Source organism: Triticum urartu, chromosome 7A, assembly GCF_056163025.1.
Source record: "Triticum urartu cultivar PI428250 chromosome 7A, HENAU_Tu73, whole genome shotgun sequence".
NCBI classification, from domain to species: Eukaryota; Viridiplantae; Streptophyta; class Magnoliopsida; order Poales; family Poaceae; genus Triticum; species Triticum urartu.
Window position 1 is genome coordinate 722464646 of NC_141879.1, and position 6468 is coordinate 722471113.

A 6468-nucleotide genomic window follows, 5' to 3' on the forward strand; every position below is an offset into this window, starting at 1 on the left:
TGCAGCAATGAGGATCCTCCTCCTCGCCCGCCACGCCGCGCCGCGGAATTGAGCCGAGGATAGAGTTATGCATGTTGTCTATATTTTTGCGGCTCCAGAAAAATTAATAAGTCATTAATAAATAATTAACGAACACGTTAATTACTGAACCATTTCCGATTCTTTTGTATCGTGATGACTCAGACGTGGGATTTACTCCGACGACCTACCCGACCCGCACTATATAGTCAGGCAGACGTCTACCCTAGCCGCCGCCGTTTCGTATGGATTCACACCACTGTTCCAGATAATTGCACCATCAAGCAAGTCTTCTCCATCCCTTCTTTCGGTGCGCACCAAGAGAAGGGACAGCAGGCCTCCCCAACCCCGCCTCTTGTGATCCTGTACGGGAGAGGGGCGATCAGGCTTTTGGGGAGCGCACTCGCGCGACTGCTGGCAGCGATGACTTCGCCAACGACGACTTCTTCCCCGACCTCGGCAATCTCATCCTCGACGACATGGGCAACAACGTCAACGCCGGCGGTGCTGCTCCCGCTGCACCGTATGTGATTCTATCTTTCCTGCTCAAGATCGTGGTAGAATTCATATTTCTAGTATGTGTCCTAGATGTGATCTGTTCATCTAATATGCTAGTTCGCACGATTAGTTTAATCTCTGCTATTGTAGTCATGATTTATCTTTTGTTTATTCGGATTAAATCTCGTAGTAATTTGCTCATATTTCCAACAATCAAAAAAACTGAGTTGCAACACGTCCGACCATTTATCGCCCTTTATGACCGAGAAAACTCTAGAAGATGCAAAAATTGTAAAATACCAACTTGGCATGGCGCCTTGAGATAGTCATACAAGTAAATAAGAAAATTGGGGTCATTTGACTAATGCAAACATGGTGCTTTTAAACGGAGCCTTCTGGCCTACCCAGGATTGAACATAGTGTTTTTTTAACATTCTTGAAATGGTCCTAACTTTTGCAAGCCGGTGGGGATGCCCATGGTAGGCATCCATTTCAGGTTTGAGAAAAATATATTTAAAATCATAATCTAAACAGGTATTTAAAATTGGTATTTTGTTTTTCTAACATAAGTAATAAATATGAATAGATAAAATTGAAAATTATAAATGTTTTTTTAAGCATTTAATAAATATTTTAAAGACAAACGTATTTAAAATCATTATTTGAAAAATTTATATAAAACTTGTATTTTGGTACTACAAAAATAAAAATGATAACCAAAAAATAGAAAACAAAACAAAACGCTTAGGCCTTGGCCCAACTAGGCGACGACATTGCTCCCATCGGGCGCATGTTGGGCTGGTCGAAGAGCTCGTGGATTTAAATAAAGTTCATCAAATTTTACAAATATATTCATGCATTTAAAAGTATTCTCAAAAATTTGATTTTTTATTAAAAAGAATTACAAAAAAGTGTTCCCCTTTTTGTGAACATTGGCTTCCCAGTCATTTTTTTTTCATGTTTTGGGAACCTTCTCGCAGATCGTGAACTGCGTTTTCTCTTCTTTTTTCAATTTTTTATTTTTATATTCTCTCCTGTTTTTTGTCTTTTTTTTTCCTTTTTGTCTTCTTTCACTTTTTCTTTTTATTGTTTCTACCTCTCCTAAATTCAGAATTTTCAGAATCCAAAATTTGTTCGTATTTTTTTTATTTTTTGTGGAATTCAAAATTTGTTACTGTTTTTCAAAAATGTTTGTGTTGAAAATTTTGTTCGCTCTTTTTGAAAAAATGTTCGTGCTTTAATATTCTGAGAAAGTTTAAAATACATGATTTTTTTAAAGTTTACGTACATTTGTTAAAATATTAATATTTTATTTTATGAAGAAAAGTAAAAATAAAACCCCGAGCGAAAACCATGCATAAAAATCGAAAGAAAAAACCAAAGAATCAAGGTGCTATGTTTTTTTCTTATCACTATTCGTTGTGCAGATTGGTTATCTCAGATGGTTTTGCCGTTTTTCCTAGTGCATTAGGACTGGAGTTCGAATCCCAGTTCTGACATTCATTTTTTTATTTTTAATTAAAACTTAAAAAATATACTAAACGGGCCTAGCCCATGAGGAGGCGTGTGCGCACCGGGAATTGTACGCACCTGTGGCTTATACTTTCTACATACGGAAGTGGGTATAATTTGCAAAATATACATACTACCCTTTATACATTTTGTAAAGGGGTATACTGAAGCAGGACTCATGCACTTGAATGTATAGTCGACCTACAAATTAATCTACATCCAGCAGCTTATTGTATAGTCAGTCTGCTATGTTTTCTAAGAAGACTATAGGTGATGTGGCACTAGTATATAGCCAATAGCGGCGAAAATACCTAATGGAGGCCGAGCCTCAGGTAGGCCGGAATCTCGTCCGTCCATATCCTATTGGGATGCGAGCCTTTCCTGTATTCACGCTCGCTGTCGGCCGTAGAGCCTTTCCAGCCCGCGTATTGCGCAGCACTAGGGTGAGAATCTAGCAAGTGTTGAATGTCTACAGCAGTGTTCCCTGGCACACATCTAATCGCCTCACATGTACTGAGAAAAGTAACTTTTGCTAGTCGTATGCCCAGCCCTATCGTCACGAAAAGGCATGTTCGATTAGCTCGATAACAGTCTGAACTTGTTCCATTAGCTAATGGTTGACATGACCAACTGATTTTGTTTTGACTAAATGTTCCATACGTAGGAGATATACATGCGTGGCCTGTCCATTTTTATTATAACCAAATTGCTAACCTCGAAATGTTCCCAAAGTCAGCGTGTTGTTCCTATTAATGAGAGGCTTATGATATAGGATGCATTTCTTTTTCTTTGGATGTTTGTACTAATTTGGCGTCTGGTATAACATGAGTCAAGATGGGATTACTAATCTGCTGGCTACCCAATCATCAGTACTAATAGACAGTATTAAGTTTACTGCAGCGGTACAGCGCCGCTGGCATGGCATGTGAACAGTACCATTGGAAGAATCTGGATCCACCCTGATTATTGAAAGAGGCATGGTGCTGTCTTGTCAACTATCCTCTGCTCTCATCCCAACCACGACCTGCCCTCCCAGTTACCACACCACACCAAACTCCATTGAACCAGCTCGTCTTCTTCCTCTGCTCATCTTATCTCCTCCCTCGGAGCAGCTGCTTGGATCTCCATTTCTTCGATCTCCTTCGGATTCGTGCCATCTATGCTACTAGTTGGCCCGGGCAGCAGATCAACCTCCGCAAACAAGGTATTCATACTAGCTCTTTGTGTCAAAGCAATGTTTTGGTTAGCACAGTCTTAGTTCGTCCAGTTTCCATTTGTTCGCGGATGCCACTACTATGGAATCTCACCCCCCCATTGTCTCTAAACATCGTAGGTCATTTAGCCCTAGCAAAATGGACCAGATAGCAAGCAATGATGAAGTTCCATCCGTACTGGACAAAGAAAATCTCAGCGATTATTCTCCTGATGAACTTGGCAGTGATGTGGACTGTTCTGGTGGATCAAGTGGCCCTCCCGGCAGTCCTGTGATTACATCCAGGCTATCTCTGTTGAAATTAGGTTCGGTAATAGCTAAGTTTTCTGATTTCAAGAAAAAGCTCGTAAGGGAAATTGGTTTTGATGGATTGTTCCTGATAAAATCATGGCAAAAGTTAAATCTGAAGTACAGTTCTTACCCTAATGGATAGAGTTGATGTGGATAGTAGCACAATCAACTTGGAGGGCGAAGGCATGATTGAGTTGTCTGACCAAGAAGTACACCATGTTTTTGCCATCCCTTGCGGTGAGAAAACAATAAGATCAGAAGGCATTGAACAGTCAGAAGCGTGTATTGAGTATTCAAGATTTGCAGCTAGCTTTGGTGACAAAGGTACACACAGCCTCAAGGCAGCAGAGGCACATCTGATGCGCGACATCTCCGCTGAATCTAGGAAGATAGAACTTGAGTGTTTCAAGATTGCTTTTGTCATTTTCGCCGTAGGTCATGTGCTCGCACCGTCAGCCAAGCATGACTACATTACAATTGATTTCTGGGGAGCAATTAATGATGTATCTAAAAATCAGAGAATGGAACTGGTGCAGTTACCTTTTGACGCACCTCTTCCAAGCTGTTAGGAAGTTTAAGACAGATGTCATAAAGCGCAACCCCACCATCCACATTGTTGGATGCCACTTGGTCCTGCAGGTAGGGAGGACTTCCCACATGCGAATTATCTTAATTTATTTCCTTTTTCATCAAGCAGTTTGCATGTTCTGGCTATAACCCAACAATCAGCTAACCTTTTCCCTCTGAATGTACACCATATATACAGGTTTTTGTATTAGATAGCCTTGATCTGGGTTTGTTGAGAAAATTAAGGGGGATGTTCCTGCGAATGGCACTTTTTGATTATGATTCAATGAAGAAAATGATTGAGTCCATTTCTGTTAACATGGGAGCTGGGGAAATATCATTCCACGGCGCATCGGTATGCATGATATTCTAGATGTTCTTGTTCCATGGAGAAATATGATTCCATATATGTTCATTTCTTATAGTGTACTAACAAATATCCATCAATTTATTTCAGGTCCGACAAAATCTTAATATCAGCAAGGAAATTGTACGCGCCACCAACATTGATTTGAACCCAAACAAGTCAAGGGCATCACCCAACACAAAAAGAGTGCAGATTCCATCAACAGTTATCCCCCGAAATAATTATGGCAAGTCTGGTCCACTTGAATTTTCGAAACATCTGCATACCAAGTACCCGTCCGTTGTGAGTATTTTACACTTAGGCGAGCAAACAAATTTAATTTCCTGATCTCAGTTGCACATCTTACCATCTAAGCAAATTATTTGTCTTGTTCACAGTCGGCGAGAAGCTTGGTATACTTTTGAGAGAGCACAATGCGCGTGGGCTGGCTAGAATATCATAGATGAGGGAATCTTTCCAGAACTCGATGTTTAGTTTCGTAGATAAAATAGTTATCTGCATAGCTGAAAATTGTACGTGTTGCAAGGCCAATGGTCGAAAACAATGCATTCTGAAGAGCGAGCTTCCGACCAATGGTAACATTAACAATGTGCCAACCAGAGAAGAAGAACTGTTTGTCACGCCAATTGCAAACAAGATAGTATCAAGGTTCTCTGCACCTGTCGATAATGAAGGTCATCATTTAGTTTCAGGCATCTATATTAGTACTACTATGCATGTATCATCATCAACAGACTACAACATATCTAGACATAATCCATCAAAATTCATGCATTACGGGTACCTCATCAGCAAATAGCTCAATTGACCGTAAAAGGTCTGTCGCACCCAACTCAAGCAATGAGCAAGACTCATCAAAGAAACTATGTGTTCGACAGGACACACCTTGATACGTCTCCAACGTATCTATAATTTTTGATTGCTCCATGCAATATTATCTACTGTTTTGGACATTATTGGGATTTATTATCCACTTTTATATTATTTTTAGGACTAACCTATTAACCGGAGGCCCAGCCCAGAATTGCTGTTTTTTTGCCTGTTTTAGGGTTTCGAAGAAAAGGAATATCAAACAGAGTCCAAACAGAATGAAACCTTCGGGAACGTGATTTTCTCACTGAATACAACTCAGGAGACTTGGACCCTACGTCAAGCCAATCAACAGGAGGCCACGAGGTAGGGGGGCACGCCTGCCCCCCCTAGGCGCGCCCTCCACCCTCGTGGGCCCCCTGTTGCTCCACCGACGTACTTCTTCCTCCTATATATACCCACGTACCCCCAAACGGTCAGACACGGAGCCAAAACCCTAATTCCATCGCCGTAACTTTATGTATCCATGAGATCCCATCTTGGGGCCTGTTCCGGAGCTCCGCCGGAGGGGGCATCGATCACAGAGGGCTTCTACATCAACACCATAGCCTCTCCGATGAAGTGTGAGTAGATTACTTCAGACCTACGGGTCCATAGTTAGTAGCCAGATGGCTTCTTCTCTCCTTTTGGATCTCAATACAATGTTCTCCCCCTCTCTTGTGGAGATCTATTCAATGTAATCTTCTTTTTGCGGTGTGTTTGTTGAGACCGATGAATTGTGGGTTTATGATCAAGTCTATCTATGAATAATATTTAATCTTCTCTGAATTCTTTTATGTATGATGGGTTATCTTTGCAAGTCTCTTCGAATTATCACTTTGGTTTGGCCTACTAGATTGATCTTTCTTGCAATGGGAGAAGTGCTTAGCTTTGGGTTCAATCTGGCGGTGTCCTTTCCCGGTGACAGTAAGGGAAGCAAGGCACGTATTGTATTGTTGCCATCGAGGATAATAAGATGGGGTTTTCTTCATATTGCATGAGTCTATCCCTCTACATCATGTCATCTTGCTTAAGGCGTTACTCTGTGTTCATTAACTTAATACTCTAGATGCATGCTGGATAGCGGTTGATGAGTGGAGTAATAGTAGTAGATGCAGGCAGGAGTCGGTCTACTTGTCTCGGATGTGATGCC

At 41.0% G+C, this 6468-nt stretch overlaps 1 long non-coding RNA gene across 1 annotated transcript; it reads left to right on the forward strand.

Annotated features, from left to right (window-relative positions):
• The first annotated feature begins 3039 nt into the window (after window positions 1-3039).
• LOC125520836 (uncharacterized) lies at window positions 3040-6098 on the forward strand. The gene is made up of 4 exons (XR_015611848.1): window positions 3040-3232; window positions 3362-4171; window positions 4299-4454; window positions 4557-6098. It is a non-coding gene; the product is annotated as an uncharacterized LOC125520836 (long non-coding RNA).
• The last annotated feature ends 370 nt before the right edge of the window (window positions 6099-6468 follow it).